This window comes from Onychostoma macrolepis, chromosome 02, assembly GCF_012432095.1.
Source record: "Onychostoma macrolepis isolate SWU-2019 chromosome 02, ASM1243209v1, whole genome shotgun sequence".
In the NCBI taxonomy this organism is placed as follows: domain Eukaryota; kingdom Metazoa; phylum Chordata; class Actinopteri; order Cypriniformes; family Cyprinidae; genus Onychostoma; species Onychostoma macrolepis.
The window spans coordinates 13,676,296-13,696,084 of NC_081156.1; the positions used below are offsets into that span (position 1 = coordinate 13,676,296).

At 36.7% G+C, this 19,789-nt stretch overlaps 1 protein-coding gene across 2 annotated transcripts in view; it reads right to left on the reverse strand.

Moving 5' to 3' along the window:
• LOC131529479 (netrin-G1) overlaps positions 1-19,789 on the reverse strand; it is an 82,894-nt gene that overhangs the window by 45,496 nt on the left and 17,609 nt on the right. The window lies entirely within an intron of this gene.

Below are 19,789 nucleotides of genomic sequence, written 5' to 3' on the forward strand. Positions count from 1 at the left end.
TCTTTTGTGTGCCTTTGTCTGACCCTAGCCTGTTTCATGACATGGATAAAGCTCTGCATATGGATCCGTAAGTTTCACGCTCTGATTACTGCGTTACTTTAACACTGTCCAGCAAGATAAAATAAACACGATATGAGTGTATTTATTTAACATTTTATTTTATATTAACATTTTATTTATTTAATTTTCTCAAGATGTAATGTTTTTTTTTTTTTTAAATACAGTAAGTTTATTCTCAACATTTTATTTGGACTTTTTCCCTCGGAATTTGACAAGTTTTTGCGTGAAAAAAAAAAAAACAATTCTAAAGACTAAATTTTTAGTCTTTAATCTTACATTATCTTATATTATATATTATCTTTTTATCTTGTAGTTATAATTTATCAAAGCAGTCCCCCCCCCCCCCCTGTGGTGGAAAGGGGACAACAGAACCATTAGATTTTTATTTGTGCACAATGCATGCAAGGGATATTATGCCTCATTGCTGTTGTCATGAATACATCATTATCATATCTTTTGTATGCTTTCTCCTGGTCCATGCATAAAATGTCCTTGAGGTTCATGTGTGGCACATGGCAGGGCTGCCAGCAAGCCAGTGACCTCTGAGCCCATCACCAACGTTGTTCACCCATACCACAACAAAGCTGTTATGCTCGCGCTCCTTGAACTTTCACATCTGCCCTCCTGACGCTTTACTCCCCTTTCACCTCTTTGTTATTTAATTGTATAACACAAATGCAGCTCTGAGTCATATCAGCTCTAAGCTCTCTGTTGCATTGAACAATACAGAGGTAGTTTCTGTAAAACAAGTGACCCTCGCTAATAATTTAAATATGTCACACCTATGAAGAGAATTATACAACAGACTCAGCTGATTAACCATCTGACTATTCATGTATTCTTGATTGCCACTTTACTGTAGGGTTAGTCATAGAAATGTCATAGCATGATTAATGAGCTGTTTCTCAAATCAACTCTAGTGGAGAAACTGAAGATGAGTTCAAGCATTGTGACTCATTCTGATTAATATTAAGTCCTCACTTACTCACACCACACCAAGTGTTGTCAAAGGTCCCTTAGAACCTTTTTGACTCCATATCTCAAGGTTTGGCTGTCTAGCATGTCTGGCCTCGTTCACCCATCCTGGTACGTATATTCTGTAAATACACCATCTGCTTCATTTTTGCATATTTCTTTATTAGCTGCGTGTAAATAATTTTTTTTTTTTTTTTGCATAAATATATAATGGGAGCGATCAAATTACAATGCTCGTTTTCAGTGTAGTGTCTGTGTCAGAAAGTTAAAGTGAAATACTACTACTTTTGAAATGGGAGTGCTAAAATTTTGATGCTCATTTTCAGTGTAGGGTTCAGAAATTCAAAATAATACTCTTGAAATTGTGAAGTGGGGTTATAGGCTACTAGAAGTGGTCCACCTTGTGGTCCAAAGTATTTTTCATCTTCTCCTGGTGTCATTAACCAATCAGCATTTTCATGACATAATTTTTTCATGCAGATTCAGAGTGATTATTACTGGTCCCTCCTTGAGCAAAGATGTCACATTTCAAACCATGTACTTCCAGAGGGTCTTGTCAACCAATGGGAATGTTAACAGACAGATTTTTTGTTCAGGTATTATAGACAAGGGGCACATTTCTTGAAATATAATGTAACTCGCTGCTTAACTATAGTATGATGCTTTGTTGGAGAAACTAACTAGCCAGACAGCTGTTTCCCTAAGGGCTTTTGGTGCAAAAAAGGTGAATTGCACATCCGCGTTGCATATTCGCGCTCAAACTGTTGTTAATGATATCAGTCAGGTGGTGGTGTGATAACTTCTGCTAATTAATTAAGATCAAATTAATGTCAGATTATTGCTGTACATAACGAGCATGTAGGACACACAGACATGCACACTCTTCAAATTCTCTTTAATTCTTTAATCTCTACAAACTAAAAAACTTAGAATATAAATGTTAAATGTATGGAACGATTGTACTACATGTTAATTAACTTCTTTTGCTCAAGCGGATGATCTATTTAAGACCATGTCATATGACAATAAATTGTTTCTGCTGAGAAATGTAGTTCCAACCACACAACTTTGTGATGCTGTAAATTGCTTTTATTGGAACTTGTGATCATAGTTAGTTAATGATGCTTTTGGGAAACACACCCCGGATCTCTCCCAGTTTTTTTTTTTTTTTTTTCCCAAGAAGCTCTCCATAATATGCAGGCTTTCAACAAATCTCTCATAATAACAGCCTGTTTTACACATAACATGTGCAAGGTGTTTTCACAAGGCTATTGCAGGTGAAGCTACTAAGAGATATAGGACGAATCCTTTTTAGCTGCCAATTAATGCTACAAATTGCAAAGCTGTCACCACCTTGTATTATTCCCCAAAGGAATATTCAGAGTTATTTTCAACCTATTCTGTAAGTACTACATCTGTTGTATGCTGCCAAATATAACAATGGTAATTTCAACACATCCTTCAGTATGAACAATCTAGGGGGAAAAAAAACAAAAAACATTGTAATACACTTATAAGTGGAGTCTAGCAGACAAGTGAGTCAAAGCAAAAGTGATATTTAAAAATAAATAAATAAATAAAAATAATAATAAAGAAGAAAGGTTGGCTATTTGAGATGTAAAGTTTCTCAAGTATTGATTGAGGTAGGGCTACTTTTGTTGGTGGAAGAACCCAACACTGCCCTACTAAGGCAAGATCGATATCGACAGATGTCTTTTTTTTTTTTTCAGTGCTGATGTAATTTTCCTGCAGCTTCAGTGTGATTAGTCACATAGTATATTTATGACTCAGGTGACTGGCTAAAAAACCTGGCTGCAGAACTAAGCGTCCTGAAGAAAGACTGCTTGTGGGTTATAGGTAGAAGTCAAAATGAAGAGTTCAGATGCAAAAGCCTCTAAGTACGTCTGATGTTTTTCTTCAAAATTAGCATTTCTTACTGGCTACTATGTATGGGTTTCTATGTAAGTACTGGTACTTCTGAATGGGTTGAGGCTGGGATTTAGTGCTTTTGAAGTGAAAGTACTTGATGAACATGTACTATGTGTGGAGAGCATTCACTCAGTATCACTATCTCATTTTTGACCAAGATGGCTTTTAGAGGCTTTTGCATTGGAACTCTTCAAATGTCAAAGTAGACATTAAGTTGACTATAACCCAACAAATACTTTAAAATTTGTAACTGTAAGTGCATTATAGCAATAGCAAAATCAACTATCCATCCATTATAAGTCTGACATAAAAGGTTGTTAATAGTAGAAATGAGTAGAGGCTTTGACCCGGAAACAGTATTCCTTGCGTCATGACTAAAAATAAAATATTAAAAATTGTTTTTGTTAACTGAAATGAATCCGAATAAAAGTTCTTAAAATATTAATCATCCAAAAATAATTGTCTTCTGTATTATATTCATAAGAAGAGACCAGGGCTATTTGTCAAATTGCACAGGCTATATCTCAGTAGTGAAAAGTTAGTTCAAATTCTTTAATTCTTAATTTTGTGAAATAATTGGTGATGCACATAAGTGGTACAGAGGTGCACATGCAAGACCCCCTCAAAAAAAAAAAAAAAATTGTGCTGGGTAAATAAGTTCATACCACTCAATTGCGTATGATTGGCAGCTGTTAACGCACAATCATCATTTTAGATCAACTAACTGTAATAATGTATAAGATTTCCAATTAAACTGACAACATAATCAGAGCAAAACGCACATTTCATATAATGATGCGCTTCACTTGGCAGCACTAAAACACATAGGCAGCACACATAGTCACTTATTGGCAACTTGCCAAAATAAAAGCTGGCTGATTTTAGGTTTGAAAATGAGGAAAATGTATATAAAAATATAAAGTAATAAAGAAATAAAAGAAAAAGTAAACATTATCACTATATTTTTGAAGTGTACTATAAAATAACTGTATTTTTATTTGTATTGTATTTTTAACACTCACTTTTTTAAATATAATAATATTATCACACTTTATTTATTATTATTTAATACTTTTGGTATTATAATTATTATTAAATAATTGTGTTGTGATAATACTATTATTGCTATTATTAATTATTTTATATATATATATATATTAGTGCTGGGCAACGATTAATCGCGATTAATCGCATCCAAAATAAAAGTTTTTGTGTACATAATATATGTGTGTGTATTGTGTGTATTTGTTATGTATATATGAATACACACCCATGTATGTATATATTTAAGAAAAATGTGTTATGATTATATATTAAATATATTCATATATCATATAAATTATATTAATAAATATATACATGTAAACACATGTAAATCTTTTCAAAATATATACTGTATGTGTGTGTCTTTATATACACATAATAAATATACACAGTACACACAGATATATTATATAAACAAAAACTTTTATTTTGGATGCGATTAATCGCGATTAATCGTTGCCCAGCACTAATATATATATATTGTTATATTTCATGAGTCACAGTATGTGCAGTGTGAGCAAATCAAATCTCCAGGCGCTCTCATGAGAACCAGACTGAAAAACTCATGTTCACCCCTGAATAAAATATTCAATATTCAACTACATAACGCATTTTAAAAGAGTGGCTACTGACCACTCTCCCTTCACTGCCAAACCTACACAGGGCAGTGTGAATTCCTCTCCTTCAGACACTCACACAGGTTTCTTTGGCCCAGCAACACCTCAGGCTGACAAGTCCACACGGAATAGTTGAAGAATGACACTAGTACTTGTACTAAAGAAAAGTCTCAAGTCATTAAAGCAAGTGTTGTCCCCACATGCCACATGAAGCGCTCGTGTGTTTATGACCGTGGCATTTTATGAAGTACATTACTCATAAACTACCTCTCCAGAAACTGTCCAAACAAATGCGTCTTTCAACTGCTTCAGTGCTTTTGTATTTCTCTGAGTGAAGAGGCTTTCAGCATCTGTGACCCCTGTGATCCTGAACAAGCCTTCAGTCCAGCACTCGCTCTCTTCGGATGCAGGTCTGACACATGCTCATGAGGCTCTGCCTCAAAGACTGCCAAGCCACTCAGATCAGAAGGAGGATGGGAAATTCACAGTGCCAGCCAGCAGGCCAGATTCTGAAAGGAATCCCTTGCCGTCTGGAGCACGTTGCTGGCAGACAGTTTGCACTGGATTGCCAAAAGCCCTTAGTTTCATTAATTTATTTGCTGGATCTTGGCTTCAGATTGGCTTTTTGGGGAAATGAGACTAAGGCAAGTGGATTCCAGGTAATTTATGTCTGGTTGGTTCTCCCATAACACCAAGAAAGTAATGTACAGCGTGTGGTGGAATAAAATTATAAGAGTATAAGAGTAATACATTTTGGGAAACCTCATTAACAGCCATAGTGTATACAATAACCAACGTGATCTCATGATAATTCGTATGTATTTTACATAAAATGTGGTTCTATAAAATGTACATTTACTTACGTTTTTACAGGCACTAAAACTTACAATACTTACGTATTTTCAGCATTTAAACGTACAAAACTGACGTATTGACGACATCTAAAAAATAAATCCTTATGAATATTGAAATCGCTGCATTAATTTTATTATTAGTTGTTTTTAGTTGTCATATCAATTACCTTGTTTTCAACTGCATCATTAAATAGTTTACTCGTTTACTTAATACGAAATTATAACATTTCGTTTTGTTGTGTGATTTCTGCTGCCAGCTCGTTTCCAATAATAGGCCTACATAATGTTAAACAAGACTTCACTTTAAACCTTAAAATAAATAACATTTGAAATCGTTTAACCTTTACTTGTCATGTACTTTGTTTGCCAAGGGTCACAAAAGGCGTTTTCTCCGACAAGCTGTGACTGACAACAGAACTATACAAAAAACACCAAAACCGCAATTACGAAATGAAACGATTTTATTCGTGCGCTGTAATCCAGATCTTCAGAATCCATACGACTGCGAGGAACAGACCCAAATCCAAGCCTTTATTCGGCGATTTTCATCTCCATCCAGAGCAGCAAGTCCAGCGACCGTAAACAGCAAAGCCCGCGCTGACTGACGCGTTCGTTACAAATTCAAATGTTGCCCTCCCATAGAAAAGAGTTATAAAGTTATAAAGAAAAAAGAAAAACAAAAAAAAACTTAACATGGCTTAATGCATTAAGAAAGTAATATTGAAAGGCCAACTCAGTATACTGATGATGCAAACTATATGCAGGCAAGCAGCCCAGCATATGAACGCAAAGTGCATGCATGTTAAGTGTTTTCCTCTGATAGAAAACTTTTATAAAGAAAATAAAACAACAACGTGGCTTAATGGTTGAAGACAGTAATACTGTATAAAAAGGCCAAATTCGGTAAATTTAATGGGTCTGGCTTCCAGTCTCATCCGCTTCCAGCAATTTAACTGTACAAAAATTTAATTAAATTTTATTAAATTTAATTTTTAACTGCTTGCTTGGTATTGCAAACTGGTGTTTCTTACCATATTATTTTAATTAATTGTCTTAATTATAAACACGTGGTGGATAGCACAAACAATTTTTTGTTTATTTTTCTCATGATTTCCCTACTGTGCCTAATGACCACGGACTTAATTAACCCCCAAATCTGTGGTGGCATCACGGAATCGCCGAAAATTCCGTGATGGGCTCACAGAAGTGATACCAATGTAAGTCAGTGACAGGCATCAGCCGTGCTCCACGCAAGGATCCACTGGTTCAACACTTTAAATAGGAAACCCTTAGCATCAATATCCTGACGCGATAATGGGAATTTTATCGTCATCATTATTGTTCAGAACTGGGTAGGTTTAGGATGGGGCGGGGTCAGGTACTCCAGCGAAAGTATACATTTATATACAAAATATAACTGCATCGGAGTCACTCTTTTTACGATGCAGCGCTGGTGTTGAACCAGTGAATCCGTGCATGGACCACGGCTGATGCCTTCTGTGAACCCATCACGGAATTTTCGGCGATTCTGTGATGCCACCACAGATTCGGGGTTAATTAAGTCCGTGGTCATTACACGGGATTCTGTGACATCAGGTTGCTAAGGAAGTGGAAGTCTCGCACATACAGTCTATGAAAAGCTTACTTCCACGTTGAAAAAGGTGAATAAATTTGGTGCTGTTGCCACAGTAGCGAATTTCTACCGTTCAATCTCTCGCTGTAGCATAATATCCGCTTGCGCTTGGAGCCGCTGAGTCACGTGATGGCATAACAAAACACTAAAGCAGGGGAGGAGCAGTAATGTTTGCATACGAGACGTGAAAAGAGAGGTATATAAACACAGAGATATGTCTATTCTTTGTTGAATGTATTAAGCAATATATTAAGTGTAGAGGAGAGGAACCTAAAGTATCGATCTAATCAGGCTAGTATCGATCCGATACCACGTTGGTATCGATACTATCGATATTAAAGGAACACTCCACTTTTTTTGGAAATAGGCTCATTCTCCAACTCCCCCAGAGTTAATAAGTTGAGTTTTACCGTTTTTGAATCCATTCAGCCGATCTCTGGATCTGGCGATAGCACTTTTAGCATAGCTTAGCATAGATCATTGAATCCGATTAGACCAGTAGCATCGCGTTCAAAAATGACCAAAGAGTTTCGACAGTTTTCCTATTTAAAACTTGACTCTTCTGTAGTTATATCGTGTACTAAGACCGGCGGAAAATGAAAAGTTGCGATTTTCTAGTCCGATTTGGCTAGGAACTATACTCTCATTCCGGCTTAATAATCAAGGAACTTTGCTGCCGTAACATGGCCGCAGCAGGTGCAGTGATATTACGCAGCGCCTGAAAGTAGTCCCCAGCTAGGTAACTAGTTATAATATAGCTGGGGACTACTTTCAGGCGCTGCGTAATATCACTGCGCCTGCTGCGGCCATGGTACACGGTCTTAGTACACGATATAACTACAGAAGAGTCAAGTTTTAAATAGGAAAACTGTCGAAACTCTTTGGTCATTTTTGAACGCGATGCTACTGGTCTAACTGGATTCAATGATCTATGCTAAGCTATGCTAAAAGTGCTATCGCCAGACCCGGAGATCGGCTGAATGGATTCAAAAACGGTAAAACTCAACTTATTAACTCTGGGGGAGTTGGAGAATGAGCCTATTTCCAAAAAAGATCGATCCGCCCACCCCTACTTCACAGAGAGCGAGAGGATCAGGGAAATCTGGATAATATTTTCAGCGATTAACAACATAAATTCTGCTCTTCACCTCACACAAACCTGCTGTATTCCGTCAGAGAGGACTGCGGCTGCAACGCATTGTCATTTGGATTACTTTTGGTAGTGCTTTTGACATTTTTGCAATAAATAAATTATTGTAATTGTATTTACCTGTCTGTCAGGTTTTTCTTATACTATACAGAAATATGTATGTTTAGGTTTAGATACAGGAGTGGAAAACATAAAACATTTTTAATGCTATATTGTTACTAAAATGATTATTTTCCTATATGTTTCCGTCAATTGCGTTTTATATCCTTTTATATTCGCTATAAAATGGGTAGGTTAAGGGGTCTAAAATCTAAATTGCTTATTAATAAAATGTTAAAAATGCATATTCGCTGTAAAATGGGTAGGTTTGGGGGTAGGTTAAGGGGTCTAAAATCTAAATTTATTAATAAAATAATAAAAATGCATATTCGCTGTAAAATGGGTAGGTTTAGGTTTGGGGGTAGGTTAAGGGTCTAAAATCTAAATTGCTTATTAATAAAATGTTAAAAATGCATATTCGCTGTAAAATGGGTAGGTTAAGGGTCTAAAAGTCTAAATCGCTTATAAATAAAATGATAAAAATGCATTGATTCAAATATCTTAATGATATAAAAGATACGTAAATATTTTTATGTTTTTTAGTTAAAAATACGTATCGATTTGTACATTTTAAACATTGAAATACGTCTAAATTGTACGTTTTAGCATCAATAAAAACGTACAAAAATGTACGTTTTGTGTTTGTAAATGTTACGTATTAATACCTACGTATGAACATGAGACCAGGCTGCAATAACATGCATATAGATTATTGACATTTACAATATTTCTAATAGATTGATAGACAGATAGATAGATAGATAGATAGATAGATAGATAGATAGATAGATAGATAGATAGATAGATAGACCATATATTTCTATAACATAACTACTTAAATGTTTAGACTTTTCAAATTACTTTTAATTAATGAATTAATTATTATTATCATTATTATTATTAGCACTACTATTACTACTACTACTACTGTTTTTATTAACAATGTGAAAATAATCCAATGTGGAATAATATTAATATTTTATATGTAAAATTCATTCATTCAGTCATTCATTCATTCATTCATTCATTCATTGTTTGCTGTCATAACAGGGTTTTGTGGTTTTGGTATTTCACATCTCTTTCTCATTCTCAGCACATCCACAATGGGATTACTGGTCCTGGAAACCGGCAGTCTTGTTTATACATCTCTGCATTATTTATCTCGTTATCTTTGCACATTCACTGAGAAATTAAACGTCTGGATGCTTCAAAGTCATATGTCCCCACACAATGGTATTTTATCCTCATCCAAATACAGGCTGAGAGAAAGTACCATATGGCTTACAGAAAAATTGTACATAAGAATAGTTCTGACAGGAAATTGCCTTTGTGGCCTTGTTGAGCATAAAATTGTTCGCCCTTATTGAATAGTTGCATAAGTGCAGTTCTCAACCCAAAAGCCACCTTGTCAGGGCTTGTCATGTTGTCATTGTCCGTAGAGTGTTTTGTACTAAATTCAGTGACTGACAATTGAACCACCAAACAAGAGGCTCTATAAATAGCTCTGCTTATCATTGCCAAACAAAGACAATTCTGCCATAAAGCCTGTCAATATTCAGATGATCTCAGAGCAGCTCTAAGCCGCACGCTCATCCTCGTTTTCTTGCTTAAGCTGCTTGGGGACCGCATTGTAATCTGGCACCTCTGTTCACTTTCATGCATTCTGTGAGAGCAGGTCAGAGTTCAGAAGAATTATAGTAATCTAGCGACTCAGAGCACTGCTGTCCATTGTGCTATAAATGCTCATCAGCTCTGATGCTTGGAGCTAATGGAGTCTCACTTTCGGGTCTGGACCACTCTGAAGCAAATTCAAATTATAATTTGTATTCCAATGTAATTTCTAATAGATGGACCAATAGGTGGTCTTATTATTTGTTGTGCAGAACCATCCAAGATGTAGGTGAGCTTGTTTCTTCATTGGAACAGAGCTGGCGAAATTTAGCTTTAATTTACCTAATTGATGGACTGAAATCTAGTGGATTATTTGTAGATTATTCTGATGTTTTTATCAGATGTTTGGACTCTCATTCTGATTGCACCCATTCACTGCAGAAGATACATTGGTAGCAAGTGATGTAATGATAAATTTCTCCAACTCTGTTCAGATGAAGAAACAAACTTATCTACATCTTGGAAGGCCTGAGGGTGAGTAAATTTTTATTTTTAAATAAATAATTTAAACAAATTTAAATTTTAGAGAGGTTAATAAAGGCCTTCTGAAGAGAAGTGATGCGTTTGTGTAAAAAAGAAAATACTAAAAACTTTATGATTACGTCCTATTTCATGCACTGGAATGCCACTCTCTCGTGAATGTGCGTATGACAGTTAGAAGACGCAAGAGATTACATTTTATAAAGTTTTAAATATGGATATTTTTCTTACACAAACGCATTGCTTTGCATCAAAAGGCCTTTAATCAACCCCCAGAGCCGTGTGGAGCACTTTTTATGATGGATGGATGCACTTCATTGGACTTCAAAATCTTGACTACCATTCACTGCCATTATAAAGCCTGAAAGAGCCAGGACATTTTTTAATATAACTCAGATGGCATTCATCTGAAATAAGGAAGTCATATGACTTGATCGCTTGAGGGTGCAAATCATTGGATAAATGCCATTTTTTAATGTAACTCCAAAAATGAAAATTCTGTCATAATTTGCCCACACTCAAGTTGTTTCAAACCTGTATGAATTTCTTTCTTCTGTTAAATATATATATATATATATATATATATATATATATAAAAGATATTTTGAAGAATTTTAGTAATCAAACATTTGACGGTAGTCATTGACCTCCATAGTATATATAAAAAAAAATAATTAATAAAAAAAAAAATACCATCAACTGTTTGATTATTCACATTCTTCTTTTCTGTTCAACAGAAGAAAGAAACGTATACAGGTTTGGAACAAAATGCGGCATGTGTGCTCCATTTACTTAATATATATAGTGGCATTCAGCATCCAAATACCAGAAATTGTGTCATATATGCATAACCGTTAACATCTTAAATAGAAAAAGCTATTAGAATTTGATGAAAAAGCAATTCAGTTTATTTATAATGGCAAGTCTTTCCTTGGCGATTTTTCAGCATTCTTTGAAATGATTTAATATTCGCTAGAATTCAAAAGTAACAGCATCTCTTTGGTGCTCTGCTTGTCCCACTTTAATAGTCATAATTGATCCTTAAAATCTTGCAAGAACATCCTTGTACTCATAGCCCCTCCCCAAAACAATTAGAATAGATGTAGAGTAATTGAACATTTTGTTTTAATTAACAAGATTAATGTGTTATGCTAAAACCGGTTTATTAATAGTGCAATCTAGCTTTGTAGGCAAAATTATGTTGTGAAGCCTCAATATCAAATTATCATCCCTAACAAGTCATTCTGTATATCTGTTTGCACGGTACAATGAATGGACAAAAGGAGAGAACTTTGCATTGTTTTGTGTTTTATGCTGTATTTTTGTTGATGTTGCAAACAAGCTGAAGATGTAAGGTGAGAGAGAACTAGAGGAGAAAAGGCTCATCTACATGTTTTTGGACACATTCCCTTGTTGCTGCAGCTAAAAATAATATCAGGGTTAACTCCCTGCTGCAAAAAAGCTGTCCCATACACTCCATCTTCTGCTATGTGTGTGTGCAGCCCAAACTCCCACCTCTGTGTAGGTGATAAATGAGTGAAAGAGGTGATAGATCATAAAACACAACAGATTCATTGCTATTGTGGAACCACAGGTCATATTGTCCTCATGTTCAAGCTTCATATAGAGTGAGGTAATATTTAGGGTGCACAAATTAGACCAACAATGACTGTTTGTTTTCTCTGTGTAATAATAGTGTCCAATGTCACTTTTCTAAGGATACAAGGACCAGCAGCATCATGGCCATTTAATTTGAAGGAATGCATCATCTCAGAATTGAAACCAAGTTGAATTTAATGCAGGTTCTAAAAAAAAATATTTGTATCTTCGATAATTGTTCAATAAAGTTATGCACTCACATACATTTTAGTCATTTTTGACTCAAACATGCAGTATGATTTTTTTTTTTTTTTTTTTAATTTATTAAAACTAAATGATAAATAATAATGATATGTTGGTAACACTTTACAATAAGGTTCATTAGTTAACTACATTAGTTAACATTAACTAATAATAAACTGCACTTATACAGCGTTTATTAATCTTTGTTAATGTTAATTTCAACAGTTACTAATACATTATTAAAATCTTGTTAACATTAGTTAATGCACTGTGAGCTAACATGAACTAACAATGAACATCCGTATTTTTATTAACTAACGTTAGCGAAGATTAGTAAATACAGTAACAAATGTATTGCTCATGGTTAGTTCATGTTAGTTAATACATTAACTAATGTTTAACTAATGAACCTTATTGTAAAGTGTTACCGATATGTTTGTTATAGGAATTGAGTTTGTATGGAAAAGATTTGGAGAAATTTACATCACATTACAATACATTGCATTACATTCTTACAAACATTCCAATAACATTTTAATGATCCTTTTTTCTTCAAAACAAGAAGATAATACAACCCGAATTCCGGAAATGTTGGGATATTTTTTAAATTTGAATAAAATGAAAACTAAAAGACTTTCAAATCACATGAGCCTATATTTCATTCACAATAAAACATAGATAACATAACAAATGTTGGTAACACTTTACAATAAGGTTCTTTAGTTAACTACATTAGTTAACATGAACTAAAAATGAACTGCACTTATACAGCATTTATTAATCTTTGTTAATGTTAATTTCAATATTTACTAATATATTAATAAAAATCTTGTTAGCATTAGTTAATGCACTGTGAATTAACATGAACAAACAATGAACAACTGTATTTTCATTAACTAACATTAATGAAGATTAGTAAATACAGTAACAAATGTATTGCTCATGGTTAGTTTGTGTTAGTTAATACATTAACTGATGTTTAACTAATTAACCTTATTGTAAAGTGTTACCTAAATGTTTAAATGGAGAAATTTTACACTTTAATCCACTAAATGAGCTCATTTCAAATTTGATGCCTGCTACAGGTCTCAAAAAAGTTGGCATGGGGCAACAAAGGGCTGAGAAAGCAAGACATTTTGAAATGATTCAGCTGGGAGAACATCTAGCAACTAATTAAGTTAATTGACAACAGGTCTGTAACATAAAAGGGATGTCTTAGAGAGGTAGAGTCTTTCAGAAGTAAAGATGGGCAGAGGCTCTCCAAACTGTGAAAGAGTGCGTAAAAAGATTGTGGAATACTTTAAAAACAACGTTCCTCAACGTAAAATTGCAAAAGCTTTGCAAATCTCATCGTCTACAGAGCATAACATCATCAAAAGTTTCAGAGAAACTGGAGAAATCTTTGTGCTTAAGGGACAAGGCCAAAGAACTTTGTTGGATGCCTGTGGTCTTCGGGCCCTCAGACAACACTTCATCACTCATCGGCATGATTCTGTCATTGACATTACTAAATGGGCCCAGGAATACTTCCAGAAACCACTATCGGTAAACACAATCCGCCGTGCCATCTGCAGATGCCAACTAAAGCTCTATCATGCAAAATGGAAGCCATATGTGAACATTGTCCAGAGCCGCTGGTGTGTCCTGTGGGCCAAGGCTCATTTAAAATGGACTGTGGAAAAGTGTTCTATGGTCAGACGAGTCCAAATTTTATGTTCTTGTTGGAAATCACGGATGCCGTGTCCTATAAAATATTATCTAATTTATGGATTTTGTAAAATTAAATAAAAATATGAATGATCATTTATGATAATAAATTAATTTACTGTTTATGTACTCAATACTTGGTAGGGGCTCCTTTTGCTTTAATTACTGCCTCAATTTGGCGTGGCATGGAGGTGATCAGTTTTTGGCACTGCTGAGGTGGTATGAAAGCCCAGGTTTCTTTGACAGTGGCCTTCAGCTCATCTGCATTTTTTGGTCTCTTGTTTCTCATTTTCCTCTTGACAATACCCCATAGATTCTCCATGGGGTTCAGGTCTGGTGAGTTTGCTGGCCAGTCAAGCACACCAACACCATGGTCATTTAACCAACTTTTGGTGCTTTTGGCAGTGTGGGCAGGTGCCAAATCCTGCTGGAAAATGAAATCAGCATCTTTAAAAAGCTGGTCAGCAGAAGGAAGCATGAAGTGCTCCAAAATTTCTTGGTGAACGGGTGCAGTGACTTTGGTTTTCAAAAAACACAATGGAACAACACCAGCAGATGACATTGCACCCCAAATCATCACAGACTGTGGAAACTTAACACTGGACTTCAAGCAACTTGGGCTATGAGCTTCTGCACCCTTCCTCCAGACTCTAGGACCTTGGTTTCCAAATGAAATACAAAACTTGCTCTCATCTGAAAAGAGGACTTTGGACCACTGGGCAACAGTCCAGTTCTTCTTATCCTTAGCTCAGGTAAGACACCTCTGATGTGGTCTGTGGTCTGTGGTTCAGAAGAGGACAACTGTAGCCAAATTCCTTGACACGTCTGTGTGTGGTGGCTCTTGATGCCTCGACCCCAGCCTCAGTCCATTCCTTGTGAAGTTCACCCAAATTCTTGAATCGATTTTGCTTGACAATCCTCATAAGGCTGCGGTTCTCTCGGTTGGTTGTGCATATTTTACTTCCGCACTTTTTCCTTCCACTCAACTTTCTGTTAACATGCTTGGATACAGCACTCTGTGAACAGCCAAGGGTGTCAATGATTGTCTTCTGGACAACTGTCAGATCAGCAGTCTTCCCCATGATTGTGTAGCCTAGTGAACCAAACTGAAAGACCATTTTGAAGGCTCAGAAAACCTTTGCAGGTGTTTTGAGTAGGGTTGTTCCGATTCCGATACTAGTATCGGAAATTTCACCGATACCACAAAAAATTCTGGCATCGGTATCGGCGAGTACTTGAACCCATGTACCGATCCGATACCATTTTCTTAAACAAGACCTATAGTTATGCGCGCTAGCTTTGCTTAACGCTGCAAATAGGAAATAAATTCTTCTTCGCTGCTCAGAATGCAAACACAGGAAGCTGTGCTGTGTTGCCACAAGCAACCACTATTTAGAGCAGCGAAGAAGTACAAACGTGCAAGCACATTGCCAGTAAATCACTTGCATATGCGACTAAATCTTCACCCTGGGCGACTATGTGATGTCTAATATTAGCCACTGGCTGATAAATAATCAGATTTTATAGTATGTGAGTTGGAGGCTATGTATAAGTTTAGCGCAGATATATTGTCACTCGCCGAACACTCTGACTGAGCGCTTCAGTGTTTCTCTCTCCGTCAAGCGATCTATTTTTCAGATCATCTGAATGAATGCGCAGCGCACCTGTATTTGACGCACCGTAAGCTCTAGTGTGAAGTGCACGACTCGCAGTCACTTTGCTTTTTTCTCACATGCAGCGAGAGAGAGAGTCTTTTACATGTAGCGTCAATTCTGCTTGGTATGTAAACGATATTCTTTGTTGTATTTTTCTGTCAAAGTGGAGTTCCTTTGGAATTCTAACTGCCGGGTTCTCCGGTAGTAGGCGGAGCTAATGAGCAAACGACAATCTCATTGGCTGGCGCTCACCTATTATCGTCCCTGTTTTGATTTCAGCCAATCAGTTCGAGCAAACGCAGACAACGTGATTAATATTCATGAACCCAGCAGCTCATTGATCCTTAGTGCGTTTATATTGTTCTTAGTAGAATTCATAGTATGATTATTATCTTATCAGTATTATTGATAGTTTTTCCCCATTTTACAGAAACACTGAATGATCAAAAAAGCACCACCACCCTTTTTCCCTAAGTTCAGTTAAAATCACTAATATGCATTCATACATGGTTACCAAGTTTTAATTCTAATTGCTAAAGTTCTATCATTAAATAATACTTGATTATCATAATATATTTATAATGCTTGACTGACTGATGTTAAGAGTGTACTTTTTTCCAAACATTATATATTATATTTTTTGTTTACTCACCAGACTATCTATCTATGGTGAAGCGCACCGTAAAATAATTGTATGTATCAATTCATACAGGGCTAGTAAGTATAGCTGTATAACCAGATACAGTATCGGATCAGTACTCGGTATCGGCCGATACCCTGAGCCTAGGTATCCGAATCGGTATCGGGAAGGGGAAAAGGGTATCGGAACATCTCTAGTTTTGAGTTGATTACCTGATTGGCATGTCACCATATTCTAATTGGTTGAGATAGTGAATTGGTGGGTTTTTGTTAAATGTGAGCCAAAATCATCACAATTAAAAGAACCAAAGACTTAAACTACTTCAGTCTGTGTGCACTGAATTTATTTAATACACGAGTTTCACAATTTGAGTTGAATTACTGAAATAAATGAACTTTTCCACGACATTCTAATTTATTGAGATGCACCTGTATATATTGTGACGAGTTGGTTGCCTCCCCCTTATTATCATCACCACCACGTCCCTTATTCGCCGCCCTTCACCAGGCTCCCGATGGGAGTGGGTGTGTGAGAGAGGAGGGGCGCTGAAACAGCTAGGGCTGGCGGCGTGTGATGAGGCACACCTGAACTGAATGGAGCTTCATCATCGCCGCTGTTTAAATGCCGAGCGCGCCTCTCCTCAGGAGACCGGTCTCTTCCTTGTGCATGCACACTGGTGTCCTCGTGGGTCCAGGAAGGGAGCGTGGAGGGACTTCCGTGCCACCAGAGACATGAGCTGCCAGACCCATGGTCCGGACGAAACCGCACCCGTGTTACGGCTGTCGGGCCATGATGCTGCTCCGAACAATTCCCACCGAATGCCGTGGACCAAGAGGAAGAGCCGCCGCTATGATGAAGCCGCCGCCCCTCGCGCCCCGGACCCGAGTAGGAGCGCGTGCGGCCGCCGGACTCCGCCCCTTACCTGGACCCTTCCTTCCTTCCAGAACACTGCGGCTGCGTCCGAAATCGCATACTACTTGTGTAGGTACTACATTTGAATTCGAACGTACTACTCGACCGTTAAAAAAGTACGTTATATATAGTATGAATGAGGGTAGTATGAATGGAATTCGGACGTACTACATCCGCCATGTTGATGTTGTCACGTGTCATGCGTCTTCACAACAGCGCGAAAATTTAAAGAGCCCACTTCACTGCGCGAACATCGTTAATGATTTAAATTCTTAACGCTTAACGAACTGCTTATTTAAAGAAAGCAGCGTTAACAGGCTGATGTATTACAATGAGGTTAACATAACTCCATCTGATCGGTAATGATTAGAGATCTTTTTACACACAATTCACACAATCGTTTAATCTGTTTGTTAAATCCTCAACAAGTCAGCTGTTTACTTGGATGATGTTAAACAAGTACAAGTTAACCACAATGAACAACAATGTTTTTCCCTGAGGTACTTTACACTTGAAGACAGCCGCGTTGTGGCTTTCCGCCATTTTTTGAATATGACGCCGCCTCTCCGTCATATTCGGCCTCATGGGATAGTAAAGTGTCCATCGTATGCCTACTAGAGATGTTCCGATACCCTTTTCCCCTTCCCGATACCGATTCGATACCTAGGCTCAGGGTATCGGCCGATACCGAGTACTGATCCGATACTGTATCTGGTTATACAGCTATACTTACTAGCCCTGTATGAATTGATACATACAATTATTTTACGGTGCGCTTCACCATAGATAGATAGTCTGGTGAGTAAACAAAAAATATAATATATAATGTTTGGAAAAAAGTACACTCTTAACATCAGTCAGTCAAGCATTATAAATATATTATGATAATCAAGTATTATTTAATGATAGAACTTTAGCAATTAGAATTAAAACTTGGTAACCATGTATGAATGCATATTAGTCATTTTAACTGAACTTAGGGAAAAAGGGTGGTGGTGCTTTTTTGATGATTCAGTGTTTCTGTAAAAATGGGGGGAAAACTATCAATAATACTGATAAGATAATAATCATACTATGAATTCTACTAAGAACAATATAAACGCACTAAGGATCAATGAGCTGCTGGGTTCATGAATATTAATCACGTTGTCTGCGTTTGCTCGAACTGATTGGCTGAAATCAAAACAGGGACGATAATAGGTGAGCGCCAGCCAATGAGATTGTCGTTTGCTCATTAGCTCCGCCTACTACCGGAAAACCCGGCAGTTAGAATTCCAAAGGAACTCCACTTTGACAGAAAAATACAACAAAGAATATCGTTTACATACCAAGCAGAATTGACGCTTGCATGTAAAAGACTCTCTCTCTCTGCTGCATGTGAGAAAAAGCAAAGCGATGGCGAGTCGTGCACTTCACACTAGAGCTTACGGTGCGTCAAATACAGGTGCGCTGCGCATTCATTCAGATGATCTGAAAAATAGATCGCTTGACGGAGAGAGAAACTCTGAAGCGCTCAGTCAGAGTGTTCGGTGACAATATATCTGCGCTAAACTTATACATAGCCTCCAACTCACATACTATAAAATCTGATTTATCAGCCAGTGGCTAATATTAGACATCACATAGTCGCCCAGGGTGAAGATTTAGTCGCATATGCAAGTGATTTACTGGCAATGTGCTTGCGTTTGTACTTCGCTGCTCTAAATAGTGGTTGCTTGTGGCAACACAGCACAGCTTCCTGTGTTTGCATTCTGAGCAGCGAAGAAGAATTTATTTCTATTTGCAGCGTTAAGCAAAGCTAGCGCATAACTATAGGTCTTGTTTAAGAAAATGGTATCGGATCGGTACATGGGTTCAAGTACTCGCCGATACCGATGCCAGAATTTTTTGTGGTATCGGTAAAATTTCCGATACTAGTATCGGAATCGGAACAACCCTAATGCCTACTACAGAATTCGGAAGGAAGTAGTAGGTCATCCGGGTACTTCTCGCCTACTATTTTTCGAATACTATGAATTCGGACATACTACTCGCCTCGCATACTGTTTTTCACATACTATATAGTAGGGAAGTATGCGATTTCGGACGCACCCTGCCTCTCCTTCACAAACCCTGCAGCACGACGAGGACACCAGATCCCCTGTTTATTCTGGACAATTTATCCCCTTTGGACACTTTATTTGATTATTTCTGTTTAATAAAAGCCTCTCCGAGGCCTGACGCCACACCCACTGTGTCTGTCGTTTGCTCCCGTCACAATATGAGTTTATTTGCAAAAACGGATAACTTCAAAAATCATGTTTTTTTCATTATGTTATCATGTTTTTATTATGTTAGTTAGCTGTTTTTTTTTTTTTAACCTAGTCAAAAAAAACAAAAACAAAAAAAAAACAACAACTGCAGTTTCATTGAGATTAATTGGAATGCACAATGAAAAAACATGTTTTTTGATAATTGTTAAAAACGCAGTTATCCGTTTTTGCAAATGATCTCTCTCTCTCTATATATATATATATATATA